Source organism: Alexandromys fortis, unplaced genomic scaffold (genome assembly GCF_014885135.2).
Source record: "Alexandromys fortis isolate MF-2015 unplaced genomic scaffold, M_Fortis_MF-2015_v1.1 scaffold_236, whole genome shotgun sequence".
Classification (NCBI taxonomy): domain Eukaryota; kingdom Metazoa; phylum Chordata; class Mammalia; order Rodentia; family Cricetidae; genus Alexandromys; species Alexandromys fortis.
The window spans coordinates 1,938,413-1,957,417 of NW_026068189.1; positions in this window are offsets into that span (position 1 = coordinate 1,938,413).

Consider the following 19,005-nt stretch of genomic DNA (forward strand, 5'->3'; position numbering starts at 1 on the left):
GGGGGGGAGGGGGAGAGGAGAGGGAGGAGGGGGGAAAAGGAAGACGGGGAGGGAAATGGGAGGCGGGGAGGAAGCGGAAATCTTTTTTTTTTCAATAAAAAAATTATATTAAAAAAAAATAAATAAATTTAAAAAACTCAAAAAAAAGACAATTCCATGTCAGTGACTATTGAGATATTTAGGAGGATGCAGAAGTAATCTGTGTGTCTATCAACAGTTCAGTGGGCAAAGAAAAAGTAATACACACAATGGAATGGTACTCCATATGATATCATTGCCATTGCTTTTATAACTGTCATTGAAGAAAATGGAGTGAGCCTAGAAAAAACTGTAAAGTGAAATAAGACAGACACAGAAACAGATTCCATTTATATATGTGGAATGTAAAACTCAATAGAAGTAGACAACAGTGCAGGACATGCAGTCACACACCTATAATTCTCACATTAAGAAGACTTTAATTAAGAGAATATTTATTTCTGGCCTAGAATAAGATATGATTTTTTTAAGTAGAACATAAACAGGTTGGAGGTAGTGGATAGTAGATGAGAAAAGTCTAGTCCAAAAACACAAACCTCCCATCAGGAGATTAGATTTGAGGATCTATGTATACAAAATTCTATAGGCAACCAGGTTATAGACAAGTTAACTGAATTGATTTAAAATTTATTTAAAGTCAGGCACCTGGTGCATAGCTTTAGTCCCAACACTGGGAAGGCAGATGCAGGCAGATGTCTGTGAGTCTGAGGCCAGCCTGGTCTACATAGCAAGTTTCAGAATAGTCAGAGTTACATAGAGAAATCCTGCCTCAAAAATGTTTTAAAAAATAAAACAATATATATTCCTTTGTGTCTATTTGTGGGTTTGTTCATGTGAGTGTGGGTACCCACGAGCCAGAAGAGTGCATCAGATCCCATAGAGCTGGAGTTCCAGGTAGTTGGGAGCCACCTGTCTAAGTGATAGGAACCACATTCTGATCTTTTGCAAAATTTGTGACTGTTCTTAACTGTTGGGTCATCTCTTCAGCACCATTAGCTTGTGCCAAGTAAAAGCTTTATTAGACATTACTGGCTTCAAAGGAAATACATACAATCATTGCCAATCAAAACAAAAGGAGCTGTTATTGCAATGATCTGACTTGTCAGGAGCATTCACAGTGGTTTGTCACTGGGAGCAGTGATCTCCAGAGGAGATTGTCTTCTTCAGTGCTTTTTAAGTCTCTGTCTATCAGCTACAGGCTGCTCACTTCTGTATCACTCTGATTATTTTTCACCCAGAGAAGAAAAGAATGGATGAACACAGTAGTTACACATGCACTTATAGTCCTTGTCAAGAAATTCCTGTTGCTTGGAGACGTTTTGAGCAAAGAAATAACATTTATTTATCATCTCTTACCCTGCAGTTATAGTAAGTTATCCTTGTTTCAAATTATATATATATATATGTATATATATCCACATATATAATATGCATATATAATTTTTTATATATATTCCATATATGTTTATATAGTAGAGTTGGAAAAATAGAAATTTTATCTCAAATTAGGATTAGGGTATTATTGTCTGTTTGAATAGAAAACATCTAGGAAGAAAAAAACAGTAAGATAAAATTTTGTGACACTATTGATGACAAAAAATTAAAAGGAATTCTTTCATGAATAAACTCATTATAACTAAGCTCATGTAGACTCATATTCATTGTTATGGTGTCTGAATGCATAAGATGTTTCAATGACAAATTACCCCATCTGTAAACTACAGATGTTTCAAACCAGCACAGAGAAGGCAGCTATAATTTAAACATTTATTATTCAGTATCTGAGTTACCCATGAAATCTGCTGGTATTGTAGCTGGTAATTTAGGACTTCAGTAGATTATTTTTATAATATCTAATATAGTGCAAGTGCTTTATAAACAGTGTTATAAAGATAATGATAAGGAAAATACACAGAGTGAATTCAAACATAATAACAAGCCTCTCTCATGTCTCTTTGCTTTCTTCTCCCAAAGTCAGCTCCACCTCCAGTCATTACCTACCACCTCTCCTTTCATGTATTCTGTTGTCCCCAACCTTTTCCTTGCAGCTTCTTTTCCCAATTCTTAAGGTCCCTTTTAAGTTTTTTGGCTTCTACTCTCACTACCACCAAAATATACATAACATTGATACTTAGAAACTAAGTACTTGTGTGAGACCAAGCATGAGCTATCTGTCCCTCTGAACTTTGATTACCTAACTTATTATTATTTTTCCAGTATTATTCATTTTACTACAGATTTTGTAATTTTATTTTTCTTTATGGATGTGTAAAATTCCACTGTGTATGTTTAGCAAATTTCCTTTATCTATTCATTTGTTGATAGAATCCAGCTCTTTGCGATTGTGAACAGTGCAGCAATAATATGATGAACAGTATGCCTGTAGTAGGATATGTAGTCCTTTGTCCATATGCCCAGGAGCAATTTCAGAACATTTATTACAATAATAAATGAAAGAAGTTAAAGAAGTATAATTTATGTTATGATAGAAAATATACATGAAGACATTATTTGTTAAGGAACAAGGCAATTTCATTAATCGGACATTATCACTGTAAAAATCAACATAAAGAAAACAGCACCTTTCTTATTTTGGATCATATAGCAAGTTCATTGCAAAAATAGCTGATTACATATTTTCATGATATTTATCAATGACACAATGATTTAATTTAATTGTACAAATCAAGAGAAATCAACATTATTGGGAACTTATCAAAGGTCATGAGTTATATTGAGTGATACCATTTCATCTAGTGTTTTATTTGTCCTAGGCACATGCTACAGATTCTATTGATCTCAGATTCTCAGAAGACTGAAGAAAGTAGCAAAGGTATTTCCAACTAAATCATATTCTAATATGTGGTAAGATAAATAGGTGTTTGGTTAAACTTTCCCCATACCCAGGGGACCCCAATGCCTTCTTTCTACAATGTGTCAGACTGTCATGGAATAAAAGTTGCATTTAATAGTTATAATATATTTCCATGTTTTGAGGTATCAGTGACGTTATATCTGATATCAAGTATTTTTCATTGGTCCCAAATTCTCATCAGAAGTTTTATGATTTTATGACAATTTCTGTGAATAACCATGTTCAATATTTATTACACTTAGGCTTGATGCATGACAACTGATCAGTTTTAGAACTTTCCAAAGAAATGCTATCAAAAATACAGTGGGGAAGAGTTATTCCTTCTCCTACTCAAGTTCTATAACTGGTCCTATCAAACACCAAGTAACTGATGCCAAAGCCAGCAATTTTCATGGCCTAATAATTTCTGGTGAGTGAGCAAAGGTGCCCTGTCTGTCACAGAGACCAGGCTGAGGCTGCTGCTCGGCTTTTTGTGCTGTAGGAAACTCTTTTTCCTTGTTTTATTTATTCTTATATTTTTGACTATTTATTTAGTGTGTGTGCACATATATGCACGTGTGTTTGTGTGTTTGTGTGTGTGTGTGGTGCTTAGTGGCAAGAATCCTTATTTCCTGAGTCACCTTGTTACCTCAACTATATTTATTATCAGATTCCTTCCTCAACTTTTAGAATTCTAGAATAATTTACACTTTGATCTTCAGTTTCCTTTAACATAAAACAAAATATCGACTAGACGGAGTGATTTTGAAAAACATGGATAGTAACAAAAAATGTTCCCAACACATTTTAGTCTTCATTTATTGCTTGTTATGTTCCTTTCTGATTGTCCGCTGATACCTCCAGCTTTCACAGTGGAGTCTGAATAGTAAAGGTTCTTTCAGGCCCATGTGTTTAAACACCGGTCTCCAACTGGTGGAGATGTTTAGGAAGATTGTTGATCCTTCAGGAGGTCAAGTTTTGCTAGTGGAAATGGGTTAGTAAGGGTGGACATTTAGATATTATATCCTCTTACATCTTTATTTTCTGATTGCTAAGTGCAGATGCAGAGCTACCAGAAGCCTACTGAATCTGCCATCATGCCTTTTCACCGGGATAGATGGTATTCCCTTGAAGTGTGCGCTGAAATAAACCCTTGTTCCTTTATGATGTTTTGTAATGACAACAAGAAGGACTAATGCATTCCATTTACTCCAACTTATAGTGGCGTTGGATAGAACGCAATCCTCTTTTTTTTATTAATTTATTTATTTATTGAAGATTTCTGTCTCTTCCCCGCCACTGCCTCCCATTTCCCTCCGCCTCCCCCAAACAAGTCCCCCTCCCTCGTCAGCCCAAAGATCAATCAGGGTCCCTGCCCTGTGGGAAGTCGAAGGACCACCCGCAATCCTCTTTACAGGCAAATCGAATGGATTGTTTTAAAGGCAGATTACATAGCCCAGGTTGGCCTTGAACTCACTGTGCTGCCAAGGATGACAGAAGTCCCTACCCTACTGCCACATTGTTAGTGCTGAGATCTTGACAGTTTGCCACCACCCTGTCTTAGGCAGTGGTGAGAATCAGTATAAGGGCTTTATATGACATGCCATCCCTGAGCGGAATTTTAAAATGTTAAATGTGGAACAGTAAAAGTGAGTGGGTGGGGTCCGGAGAAATGGCTCAGTGCTTAAGAACATTCGTTCTTGTAGAGGTCCCAGGTTGGGTTCCTGTAACCTATTGGCATCTCACAACTGTTCAGGACTCTAGTTCCAGGGTATCCAACGCCCTCTTCTGACCTCTGCAGGCACTATACTGCATGTATATTTACAGGCGAAAACCCTTATAAACAAAGCTCAATTGCTTTTATACAAAAGGATATATCTTACATCATTCAGGTTTATGCCATTCTTACATTGTTTCAATATTTGCATGTGAACAGCATCTTTTTGGTAAAAGTGAAAATGAGCCTGTACTTTTTACTATCACTGCCAAGACAGGATTCAGATAGACGGTACCTCCTAAGTCATCCAGCAAAACAGAAGTCAGCATGCCTGTGGGGTTTCTCCAATGACATACTGAGTTTAATCTGCCTGAAAATCTGGTTTCAGGTTTTCTTTGTTCAAAAATACAGGTCCATTATGACGGAACTGTTGAGTGCAGTCACTGCTTGGTCATAGGTCATTAGGGAATGCCAACATCAGACTATGGTGGTTGATGGGGTTTCTCATAGGCCATGATAGCAGCTCTAAATATAGCTACTGGAATCACACGGGGGTAAGTGTCAGGGGACACAATTTTGGAAACAGACCTTGATCACATTCAGGAGGGTCAAAGGTAGTGCTAGTCAGAGCAGAGCTTTCCCATGCCTGGATGAGATAGCATCTCCCCAACAGTCAAGATGCCTCAATTCCCACTTCCACTCCCCCTACTGCCCCAGGATGGCCAGCAGGCTGATTATTTCTGAATTCACTCTCACCATGGTGTATCTGTGTGTTGTATGATAATTATTGTTAGTTTTTAACAAACAATATTTGATATTTTTCAAGGCAGGTGTGGGATGACATTAAATTATACACATGGCCCCAGAACTACTTTGGTTAAGTTTACTCTTGCTCTGGATCCTGGCTACCTTTGTCAGTTCTTCACTTTTGAGAGTGTGTATGTTGATGTGGAACCCAACAATAAATCCAGCAGTTGTTGGGTAGGGACCTCAGGTCCACATGTTCAGTCTTTTCACAGGAACTCTGCTGACTTACACAAAATACATTTTCTTAATATTTTCCTAAGTGAAAAATACTCATTTCAAAAGGATATTTAGAGGCTAGAGATAAGGTTCAGTGCGTAAGACCACCTGCTGTGCAACCATGGGTGTATGAGTATAAATCCCCATCATGTGTGCATGCGCATGAGCTCACAAACACACACACACACACACACACACACACACACACACACACCATGCATGGCTGTGCCCATACCTGTAACTCAAGTGTCGTGGAGGGCAGGAGGATTGCTGGAACTTGTTGGCTACTATTTAAGCTCAAATCTCCTTTTTTCTGTATTCTTAGTCTTTATTTTTTATGCATTTTACATACCAACTACTGTCCCCTCTCCCTACTTCCATCCCTCTATCCTGCACCACCCCACTACCCCACCTCATTGACTCCCTATGTGAGGCCTTACCCTTTCTGAAGAGATCCTGTCATAAGGGAATACAACTAAGAAGAATAGTGCAGGGCATATTTTGTCCTTATCTTGCCTCTCTCTAAGCATGCACAGTTATACCTGAACACATATGTATACATAACATGCACATGCACACACACACACACACACAAGCATGCACATTTATAAACCAACTAAACTAGAGCCTTTACCCATTAGGTATGAAAGACATATTTTTGTGATAATTTACTCTATATAACAAAATGTGCAAAATTGTTTTAATAAAGGAAGGCAGTTTTACAACCCAATTACATTATAGTAGAAACATTTGATGTTACAAGTTAGCAATCAATGGGAAATCAAATATATAAATATTTTTTAAATCACAAAACGCTATACTGCATGCTTGGAATTTGCATTGAAATTAGAATAAAATTACTTGGACAGCTTCTTTGCAATAAAGTAGAACATAGACACTGCAGGGATAAATTTTCTTACAAGACAAATACCTACAAAATAATTTTACATGTGATATTATAATAATAAATACATGGAGCTATGCAGAAAGTGTGCCTTCATTTTATGCCAGTACTCTTAATTGTTGTCATTGTTAAAATTTGTTTTCTCATCAAATCTAAGTCATTGGCACAGCTTTGATGACAAATGAGTAAGTGATGTTTAAACCACAGTTATTTCCATGCAAGCCCGACAGTTTGCACAAAAGCTACATGGTGTCTTGCAATTCAAAATAAAGAGAATAGTTACCTTACAAAAATACTGACCTTCTTTACAACTTCAGTCCCAGCTCTTAATTATTCAACTTCAACAGACTCATTGAGGCCTCTGACCTTAGAACTCTTAGCCTTAAAATGATTATTATCCTGTCCTTATAGGATTATGAGACTCCGATGTAGACCATGCACATAAAATAAAGCAATGTAGATTCAGGTCTACAATAGAGGTAAGGTTGGCCTTTCTCCTGAGGCTCCTGAAGTAAACAGACAGAAGTGGAACCTCAGGCCATACCGTCTAAGTTCCACAGTCCAGGCATCTCATATCATGATCTGCCAAAAGGGAAACTGTCCTTCATAATTTATGGACCTTTGCAGTTTTTGACTCCCATTCCTGGGAAGAAATAAAATGGTCTCTAAGAACCAACCTCTTTGACAACACAATTTCTTATCACTCCCTTAGGCAAGGGCTCATTCTTTCTTTAATATTCTCATTTTATCATGAATATGATGCTATGATAAATTTTATTTCTTTCTGTCTCATTCTATTAGCATATTTTTGAAATATTTTTTTAAAATCATATGTCAGTCCCTTGGTAAATAGGGATTGTGGTTACTACTAGAGATATCATATAGTATTCTAGTACTCATTTCCTGAATTACTCAAACCCATTCTTTATTTTTATTAATTATTATTATATTATAATTGCATCATCACTTTCATCATCTTCATCATCATCATTATGATTAATTAGAGTCTCACCATGTAGCCTAGCTGAAGTGGAACTCACTATGTAGACCAAGCTGGCCTTGAACTCACAGAGATCCATCTACCTTTTTCCTGTGTTCTGAGATTAAAATCAAGATCCACCAAGCCTGACTCCTCTAATGCATTTCTATAAGGACAGTATAGACTACCTCAATGGCTAAAATTCAATGCTTTCTGCAAAAGAGAAAATCTTTTCTTAGCCACAGGATAAAATCAGGATGTTACTTTCATGAAAATATAGAGGTATTCCCTATAACTAAATACCCTTTAGGAAGCATTTGTATTTGGGTGATTTCTCTTAATTTTTAAAACCTTCTTATATGACTCGCTGAATCATTTGTTTATAAATTTGAGCAATATAGATCCTGCTCTCAAAAGTAGTCAAACTTCAGCAAATTCACCCTGATGTAATAAAGAGTATGGCAGTTTGCTAACTTAAGAAAGACTCAGTCTCAGGAAACTCCAATAAAGTTTTTATGTTGCCCAGAATGGTGCACTCTTTCAGATCTGCATCCAGCAGGTAGAAGCATAAGGATTAGAAGTTCAAGGCCATATTCAGATACATGCTGTGTTTGAGACCATCCTGGGACACATGAAAGTTTATCAAGAAATAAGCAAATCTCAAAAGAAGCAAACAAATAAAAAAAAACCTAAAACAAAGCATGTGAGAAATCTTAGCACAATTGCTATTTTCTTTTCTTTCATTGTAAGGAACTGTTCTTATGTGCAAATCAAGACTGAAGGTCTTTGACTTGGATATCCTCATTTTTTATTATGAGCACCTGATTTTCGATAAAGGAGCTAAAAGTATACAATGGAAAAAAGAGAGCATCTTCAACAAATTGTGCTGGCAAAACTGCATGTCAATCTGTAGAAGAATGAAAATTGATCCATATCTATCACCATGTACAAAACTCAAGTCCAAGTGGATTAAAGACCTCAATATCAGTCCGAACACACTGAACCTGATAGAAGACAAAGTGGGAAGTACTCTACAACATGTGGGCACAGGAGACCACTTCCTAGTTATAACCCCAGCAGCACAGACAGTAAGGGCCTCATTGAATAAGTGGGACCTCCTGAGACTGAGATGCTTCTGTAAACTAAAGGACACTGTCCCTCAGACAGAAAGGCAACCCACTGACTGGGAGAAAATCTTCACCAACCCCGCAACTGACAAAGGTTTGATCTCTAAAATATATAAAGAACTCAAGAAACTAGACTGTAAAAGACTAATCAACCCAATTATAAAATGGGGCACTGAGCTGAACAGAGATCTCTCAACAGAAGAGGTTCAAATGGCCAAAAGACACCTGAGGTCATGCTCAAATTCCTTAGTGATTAGGGAAATGCAAATCAAGACAACTTTAAGATACCATCTTATACCTGTCAGAATGGCTAAAATCAAAAACACCAATGATAGCCTTTGCTGGAGAGGTTGTGGAGAAAGGGGTACACTTATCCATTGCTGGTGGGAATGCAAACTTGTGCAACCACTCTGGAAATCAGTGTGGAGGTTTCTCAGCAAATTTGGGATCAACCTACCCATGGACTTTGGATACTTTTAGAAATTAAATGAAATCAGCAAGAGTTATTAATTAGCAAAACTCTCCTAGTTAAATATGCCATCCAAATGTCAAGCTCCTTAAGTCTGAGGAAATAAATAAAACAAAAGTCCTACGATTTGTAAGATTCACAAGGCTCTTTCTTCCATCAGGTTATATAAGCAATAAAGTTTGCAGAATAAAAGAATTTCTTCTACCTGTCATTCTGCTTGTAAATAGTGCAGAGAACTCCAGGGTCACAACATTTAAGTTGTCACCCAGAATGTGCGTTTTTGGAAATGCAGCCAACTTCAAGTCATCCAGACTTGACAAGGAACCTTAAGGAACTCACTGGTGCTCTGTTAGACATCTGTATGATTATTTCTTTGGTCTGTTGTGAATCCTCTTTATGGCAAGTAGACATGTTTCTTTTAGCTCTTGGGGAAAATACAGGAGGAAACTAAATGGAGGTGACTTAACCAACATGTCAAGACATTTTATTTTGTAGACATTTGGCCAAGAGTCTAGAAATTGTTCCGGAAATGTCACTTTTCCTTGGAGGGTGTCGTACTAACTCTGTGCATATCTTATATCATGTGGTTATGTGCTTTACCATTATTGTTCAAATTGAATAAAAGTTTGCCTTTGTAATTTGTTTGGACAACAAATTGTGCCAACATGGACAACTGCATCCACGTAAAACATGAGAGAGCTTGGGAAGGAATTCCAGATTTAAAAAGAGAGAGAGAGAGAGAGAGAGAGAGAGAGAGAGAGAGAGAGAGAGAGAGAGAGAGAGAGTCATCTGCAGGGCTTCTTGGTAGTAGCATTTTTTCAGGTGGACTCTGTTTGCTAGAGGCAAGTGTATCTCTTTTAAGAGAGGCTTCCTGACTCAGCTTTAGCTGCAAAAACCTTGCAGCCCCTTTTAGAAGCTCTGCCACAAAGCACATAAGTGGTGATTATAAATAGGCAACAACATGCTTCTTGGTGGTGGCAGGGACCTTGAAACTCCAAAGCATTCTGGCAATAAACATGGCTTTGGCTGGTACTTTTGCCATGGGTCTAGACACTCAAAAATCTAAGATATAGGGTGGATCTAGCTTTCAAAGCCATGGCTTTAATCCTAGCCATATCACTTAGCAAATTAAAGACTCATGCCAGAAAAAGAGAGATATACAGTAAAGATAGATTCAGACAAAAAAAACCCTCTAAATGGTTTATAATATGTTTAAAAATATATGTAGGCTTGGGAGAGAAAAGAAAAAGAACAGAGCCCTTTTTAAAACAGAAAGAGAGTAGTTGGGTATGGTGGCACACACCTTTAATCCCAGTACTTGGGAGGCAGAAGCAGATGGATGTCTGTGAGTTCAAGGACAGCCTGGTCACTAAAGAGTTCCAGGAGAGCCAAAAATATACAGAGAACTCTGTCTCTAAAAAGCAAAAATTAAAAATAAAAGTAAAAGAAATAGAGTTTAAAATAAAGTCATGTAAAGATGGAAAACACACAGAGAATCTGGATACTGTATGTTATTATGCTCACTTTGAATTGTATGACTGCTGAGAAAAGAACAAAAGCTGCTAAAAGATATTTTATAATAAATATTGCTGGATTAATCCAGCATATATATATATATATATAACAACTGCTAAAAGATATTTGATTTTAAATGCTGATGAATTAATCCAACATATATATTTTGAACATGCCTTGACTTTAAAATATAAGACAACAGATAGGTTACATTGGAGAAGAGGTTTTGTTCTTGTTTCCAGAGGAAATGAGAAGCTGTAGTTGATTGGGGAGGGGGAGGGAAATGGGAGGTGGTGGCAGGGAGGAGACAGAAATCTTTAATAAATAAATAAATAATAAAAAAAGAATAATCAGGTTTGATCAAGAAAGATACCCTGAAAAAATTTCTAATAGGTCCAGATGATTCAAGGTTTCAGAGGACCTCTGTTGTAGTTTCCTCTGAGTTCTACTTCCAGAACAGTTGCAGGACTGCTGGTTGAGATGATCAAGTCTCACAGAATACTCAAGTCAGGACTTGATTATAATTTTAAATCTTTTTTAGGTCCCTATAAGATTATCAGTGCCCCCAATCAGCAAAAAGTAGCCTGGAAAACTACACCCACATTTCCAAAAAATGGATTATGAATATTTATCTTTAATTAGAGTGTTGGTTACAAGTTGTTATGGATAATGGTCTGGAAAAAAACTAAACAAAGGAGATTAAATTCAGAGTTTTTGTTTTGAAAAAAAGAGGGGGAGTGCTGTGAGTCAATGGTCTTGTATTTTGTCACTTGTATTATTTTAGTAAAACACTGATTGGCCAGTAGCCAGGCAGAAAGTATAGCTGGGGTGACAAGAAGAGGATTCTGGAAAGAGAAAAGACTCAGTCTGCAGTTGTGACCCAGAGGCAGAGGAAGCAAGATGAGAATGCCTCACTTCTAAAAGGTACCAAGTCATGTGGCTGACACAGACAAGAATTATGAGTTAAAGTAGTATATTAGAGTTAATCAGAAGCCTAAGTTAATAGGCCAACGAGTTTATGATTAATGTGGACCTCTGTGTTTTCTTTGGGACTGAACAGCTGCAGGACTGAACAGGACAGAAATTTCTGTCAGTAAGAGTTATTACAAGTTGTATCCCACATTGGTAGCTTAATGACCATCTCAATCCTTTGAGGTGAAGTTGCAAATTTGCATTGTGTTCCTAACTGTATTAAGCTGAGTTTTCCTCAGAAGATAGCTATCTTTTCCTGAATTAAACATTACTATGTCATTTTGTGTTTGTTTGAGATGTTCTTTAAACCAATTCTGATAAATGTTAAGTGTTATGTCTTTTAAATAGTCAAATAACATACTAGCACATATACATAAGGACATGTACAACATGGTATAGGAAGAGTGAAATGCATATATAAATCCCATGTGCCTGTCAGTTAAAGAACCTGCATCAGGCCCTGGTCCACTCCATTTCTTACACTCTGTATTCTTACAGAAGACAGAGGGTTGTGCTTTTCACTTGTAAAATTTTCCTATTGATAAGCAGGGTCACCATTTTTTATTTCATCAGAATATCTCATTTTGTAATTGATGTATAATATTTATGCATACAGATAGGGTATGTTTCACCAGTTTAGTATATCACACAGTGTACAATGATGAAATCAGAAAATTTGCATTTCTAAACACTCAAACATTTTATCTTGTAATTTCTAAATTGGGTGCTACACATTTTTAAAGACATTGCTGCTGTTTGATGCTATTTCCTTCTTCATGTTGGGGAATTGTTTTTGTCTAAAGGGGGTGTTTCAATCGCTCTTCTAAGAACAGATATCCCCTATTGTAGACTTGAGTACCATGATGATCTCATTTTATAAATCTGCTTTATCGGTTTCTTAATATATTTGGATAGCAACACATGTACACAAACATTTTAATATATATGTGTATTACATATAATCACATAACAAAATAGCTTCTAGCACATATAAATTGCATTATGGTATAGAGGAATAAAACTGATAACTCATAAAGCACATATTGTAGCAATTTCTCACTCTAGCTCCCTTCTGGTTTTTAATGCTATATAATAATGTCCATCATTTAACTGTCCTTCTCCAATGTCTTTATCTCTCCTGCTGATATTTTCATGTCAGGGATTAGGTTTCCCTACATAGTCAAAGTAAGTGAATGGGTATCCAATGGGAAGAGAAAATAACTAAATAAAAAAAAAAAACCTCATACAAACATGCTGTGGCTTGTAGTTAGCATTCTACTTAGAGCTAAGGATTTATAGGAAAGATAGTCAAAGAAGTGTTTCTGTCAGAAATAAAGATTAAGACTCAGTAGTACCTTTTTGCTTTCAAAGTTTTCAGAGTACGGATTGTCTCCAAGGGGAGTGTTGCTGTACGTGGAAAGCTTGTGCCTGCTGATAACTGGAATTAATGTCAGAGAATGTGGTACCCAATTACTTCAAAAGTTACTTTTATGTATGTGTGTTTCTGGCAGTATAAGGCATGCGTATTGGTGTTCGTAAATGTCATAACGGTATGTTAGATCCCATGCCATTGAAAATATGGAGAGATATGTCAGTGATTGAGAACTTATTCTTGCAAAGGACTCAGGTTAAGTTCCAAGCACCTATGTGGCGATTCATTACTGTATTGCCAGTTCTAAGTTATCTGACTTTCTTTTCTCACTTCTATGCACACTAGGAATGCACATATACATACATTTGGGCAAACACTCATACTTTCGAAGTAAAAATAAAACGATAACTCAAATAAAACAGGAGAGGTTCTGAATATATGACCATTCTGAGGCTTTGAGATGACTCAAAACAATTGGCACTGTTTCTTTTTTTTTTTTTTTTTTTGCCTAAATAATGGCACCTCCACCTCCTAGCATGCACACAACTTATGGCATCTCTCTTTTTACCTGTAATGATTTTTATATATACCTTCTCCAAGGTGAACTTATTCCCAGAAGCTCAGAAGTTTATCTGATCATGATTTTCATGTTTGAGTCCAGCTGCTTTTTGAATTATCTACCTGTGTGTAATACTCTAATTGACTAATGGGTCGGAGGTTTCCTGGGATGTTATTTGGTTGTGGACCACACAGAAATAATCATTACTAAGAACATGTGAGCATGGGAGAGAGGAAATTCTGTCTCCAGAGCTCGAGAAGAAGAAATGAAAGATGGCTTTAAATAGGCTGAGCCATACCATCCGTGCCTCCTATTTTATGTCTTTCTCAGTGAAGACTTTGGAGGTAAACACCAGTTTCAGCATAATTACCTTCTTGATAGATTTTAAACTGCTTAAATTGGTCTTATTTTCTCATGTTGACCCTGATTGATGGATAATTATTAATGTGCTGATAAAATTATTAAAGTAGGTCCAGGAAGACAATCTTTTCAGAAAACCTAGCATAAAGTTTGTTCAAGACATTGTCATCACTTGCCTTACAGTGACCTGTGTGACACCCAGAGTTCCACCTTTTTAACATTTAAATTGTCCCAATTTCTGGCATTTGAGTACATAATCTACAAACTTTCATGCCTTATTGGAGCAAAGAACAGCAGTGGGTAAAGAAGGGAATAAAATTTTGCTATTTCTGGAGCCACGTTCACTTTCAGTGCACTTCCTCACATTTACTTTCAGAAATCTGCGCATTTTCCTGAGGGGCAGGTAAGTGTTTTTATCCCAATTTTACAGATGAAAAACTTGAAACCCAAGGTTAAGTGACTTGCTTGCAGCAGCACTGGGAGTCAATGTCAAGATCAGACTTCTAACATCAACGTTTGATTGCTCAGATCACTCAACCACAACTCTAACTATAACACAAATGTTTGGAAAATAGTTTTAACTCTTCTTGAGAACATGAACATTCTGAAGTGTTCTGAGTCAGAAGAGTCTTTTAAAAAACACATAGATATGAAGTGTTCTGGGACAGAAAAGCCTTTCATGGGGAAAACACATAGAAAGAATGAAGTCAGGGTGATGGTGATTGGTGTTTTATTTAATGGAAATGGCAATTATTTTAAGTAATTAATGTTCTTTAGCATTAATACATGAGCACTGTGTCTCATCACTCCCTTCTCCTTCAAATTCCTTCTGTATCATCTCTTTCTCCCAAATTCATGATATCTTCTTTACTTGTTATTCTCTCTCTCTCTCTCTCTCTCTCTCTCTCTCTCTCTCTCTCTCTCACACACACACACACACACACATGTTTCACATACACATAGGGTTGTGGGGGGAGAAGGTAGCCTCCTGAATCTATTTAGCATTGTACATGAGTCTAGGGATGGTGACTTGGAACTGGACAGCATATGCAGCAACTCATTTCCGGAGGAAACTGTTTCTTCCATTCTTAGGAGTCTTTGACCTATAACTCTTCATCTAGGTATAGAACCATGTGGAATTTCCCCTGTCCTCATTAGCATGTCATTTATTGCTGTAATGACAGGAGCCATTCAGGTAATAAAACTGCTGTGAATAGTCGGCTTCATTATACTGTCATAACTAACAAGCACCATCTAGCAACAAGCAATCTGGGTCTTTGGCTTTTATAACCATTGCAGGTGCATGAGTTTGGATTGGGCACTACACAATCCCTTGTCCTATGTGTGAGGAACCAATGGTGGATCTTTTTAACAGACTCTATCTGATGCAAAAAGAAGCTTCTTTGAAGAGGCTGGTAGCTACTTGTATGTGGGTATATTTAGGATGTAATTAGATATTATGCCATAGTGGTTTCTCTTCTCAGGCCTGAGACATTACTAGCAATTCTGTGTTGTTGACCACGTTTAAAGTACCAGAATCTCCAATGGAAAGGGCTTTAATTCTGTTTGTTATTGCCAAGATAAAAATGCTGCTATTGCACCATTGTAAATACCCAGCAACTCCAGTCATTGTTGTGGTTTACAGGCGTTTGTGGTTTACAAACGCCAGTTCAGGAAAGAGGGTTTGAAGAGCTAGATATAAGCAATGGAAATGTAATAGTCATAACGTATATGTCATTGAATTTTGTCATTCAAAAGTTACTTTTGAGCTGAAAAATGGCTCCATGGATAAACTGCTTGTTCCCATAAGCATGAGTAACAAAGTTTCAATTCCAGAAAACTATGTAGAAGCCAGAAAGACATGGCAACCCACATATAATCCCAGACCTTGGAGGAAAAAAAAAACAGTGGATTCCTATGGCTAACTGGATATCTAGACTAACCCTACTCAGAAAATTTGGGGTTCATTGAGAGATCCTGCTGAATCTAAAGAGATGGAGTAAGAAACCTCATATCAGCCTCTAACTTTTACCTGCAGAAATGGCCTTTAACAAAAATCTAGCACACTTTTATGATAAAAGCTGAAAGACAGAACTGAACTGAAGGATACATACTTCAACCTGATAAAGGTTATATAGGACAAACCCACAGCCAACATCATCCAAACATCATAAATGTAGAAAAATTTAAAGCAATCAAAAAAATCAGGACAGGGCATCCCCATTCTTTTAAAATATGCAAGTTCCTGATCCTTTCTCTGGGAGAAAAGAATTAAAGGTCTACTGTAAGGAGTCAGACCATCCCTGAGACAGATTATATGATGTTATGTATTAAAGATCTCAAAAATTCCATCAGAAAAATTCTAGAAATAACCAAAACCTTCCTTCCGTAAAGTGGCAGTGTTGCACAACTTTTAACTGATCTCATTAATAAAAGCCCAGAACCAGATACCAGGATAAATGCTGAAAGATCAGAAAGACAAAGGTACAAGAAGACACTGCCATATTTTACTATGTTAACTCATCAGCTGAGGAAAAATCTGAGGTCCTGACTCCTCCCTTATTATATTCCTCTCTCCACACAGCCAGACTACTTCCTCTCTGTCTGTACAGATCTCTAGACTTCTATAGTTAACTAGTGGCTAACTCTGCCTTCGGATATTCAGACAAGTTTTATTTGTAGAGCACAAACAAAATATCACCACATTTCTCCTTTTTGTCTAAAATAAAAAAAAGTTATAACTAAGAAAACTGTATACAAAAAGTAAAATAACTATATACAATATATACAGACAATAAATATATCAACAATGTCTAGTCCATTAGCAGTTGTCAAATTCAGAGAATATACTCCATATCTATTCTATCTTAAAGAGTCCAAAAGGTAATACCTAATTCACTTTCTATTCTAACTTACATTGCCAAAACTATATACAACCTCATACATTTTACACCTCATTAAAGAAATAACAGATTTCTAAATCTGATAATGAGGAAAACTATAACCATAGTTACAATGTCACCACCTCCATAAAAGACCTAAGAAAGAAATAATATTACTTGAATAACCAAGAAGTACAAACAAGTGACTTCCAAATAATGTGAGATATGATATAAACAACTTGATGTCTGGACAGTTATCCAAGATTCTTCTGTAATATTGGGGCATCCATCATTCCCTATAAGTCTATCATAAGTCTAAGTGGCTTTTCATTGAATCATGATATTCTAAAGCAGTGATCTACCTTGTCTTGGCAAAGCTCAGGAGTCACTTTCTTTGGTGTCTTGTTTGTGCAATTTGGACAACATATTGTCAGGAGTTGAGGCAAGAGCACTTTCTTATCCAGTGGCTTGTTTTGCCACAAAGAAAGTAAACTCCATGTGGAGTTTCTTTGCTGCCTATCATCTTCTCTGAAGGAGATTAGTGCTGATGGAGCAGAAAACTTTCATTGTCATAATAAAAGAAAATGACCTAAGCTATTAAAACATATGAAATGCCATATTCTTAGATCTCTGAAGTATTTGTAGATGACCAGTTTACCTAAAATATATCTCTGACCTTCAAAACATATTTAAAATGACTACAAGTTTGATTGTAATGACTAATCACTAACTTACATTTCTTCAAGAACTAGAAATTTGCATTACATTGTTAAATGAACTATATAGATACAAAACCTTGAATAAGATTAGAAATACTCCAGATGCTGGTGGCACAAACCTTTAATCCCAGCACTCGGGAGGCAGAGGCAGTCAGATCTCTGTGAATTAATGGCCAGCCTGGTCTATACGAGCTAGCTTCAGGACAAACACCAAAGCTACACAGAGAAACCGTGTCTCGAAACCCCCCCCCACAAAAAAAAAGAAAGAAAGAAAGAAAGAAAGAAAGAGAAAAAAATAGAAATGCATGTACAATGTGTTCTAACAAAATTAATCTAAAGTTTATATCAATATGCACAGATCCAAATCAATGTAAAATATTTAAAATTAGTCATTTCTTTTTTAGTTTCAAAGTAGATTCAATGATCTACCTTTTTAGCCTATCTCTATATCCCTCCTTTTTCTTTTCAGAGTAGATTCAATAATCTACCCTTATAGCCTATCATATCTACATCTCCCTTTTTTCTTTTCAAAACAAGAACCCTGAATCTAAATTTCTTTTTTCAGCTTTTTTTCCCTGACCATTACTAACAATAACTTGCAACCAACCACCCTAAATGATGGCAAATATCCATTGAAAAATCAAAAGCTGCCAACAACACCTTTTGGGAATGTGGACATCATGTTCTTAAAATTCTTCCTGTTATTTAGGGGTGACAGCATCTTAAGGGGATACAGAAAAGAAAATTTAGGTCTATTGTCAAATATTGGGAAAGGCAGCTGTATTACTTGTTGTGCAGTCTCTGCATAATGGAAGAGTGCAGAGCTTGCCTCAAGTAGTCTGAGACAGGATCAACTCATCTAGCAACCACAAAATGGTCCTGAGCACTGTGTAGTTCAAAGCCAATTTTAACACAGCTGTTTTCATCTTAGTGGCATTATCAAAGTTTTGTTGAAACCATCACTGTGGAGCCTGTTAGGCATGGTCACAGTTCACTTCAGAACACTTAAGCATTTTAAATGCTATAAGCAGCAGATCTCAAATAGGTTAATGGATCAATATTTGTTATGCACATTCAGAGTACAAAAACTTAATTCCCAGTTACCTGATAGAGACTCAAACTTGAAATCCTGTACATGAATCTAGAACAAACATCATTCTAGAATTAATTAGTACTCTAAAAGACCATTAATATCATGACAAAATGTTTGCAATATATATGTACATATATAAAAATCTATTTCAATATATATTAATCTTACAAGTTTTGAGATAATAGTTATACCTTAAGAAAAGCTTTAAAGAGTCAAAATAAAAACAAAGGATTATGAGAGTAGAAGCAATAAAATAGTCCCTTAATTTTGGATTTTCTTCGTCTAATATCAGGTGCTTTGTCAGACATTAGACAGAGAATTTGGATTTTAATTTAGCAAGCATGCTTGGTTTTAGAGAAGAAGAGAGCCACAGTCCAAAGTCAGTTTTAATTTTTAACTAGACTGGGACTACAAAAAGACT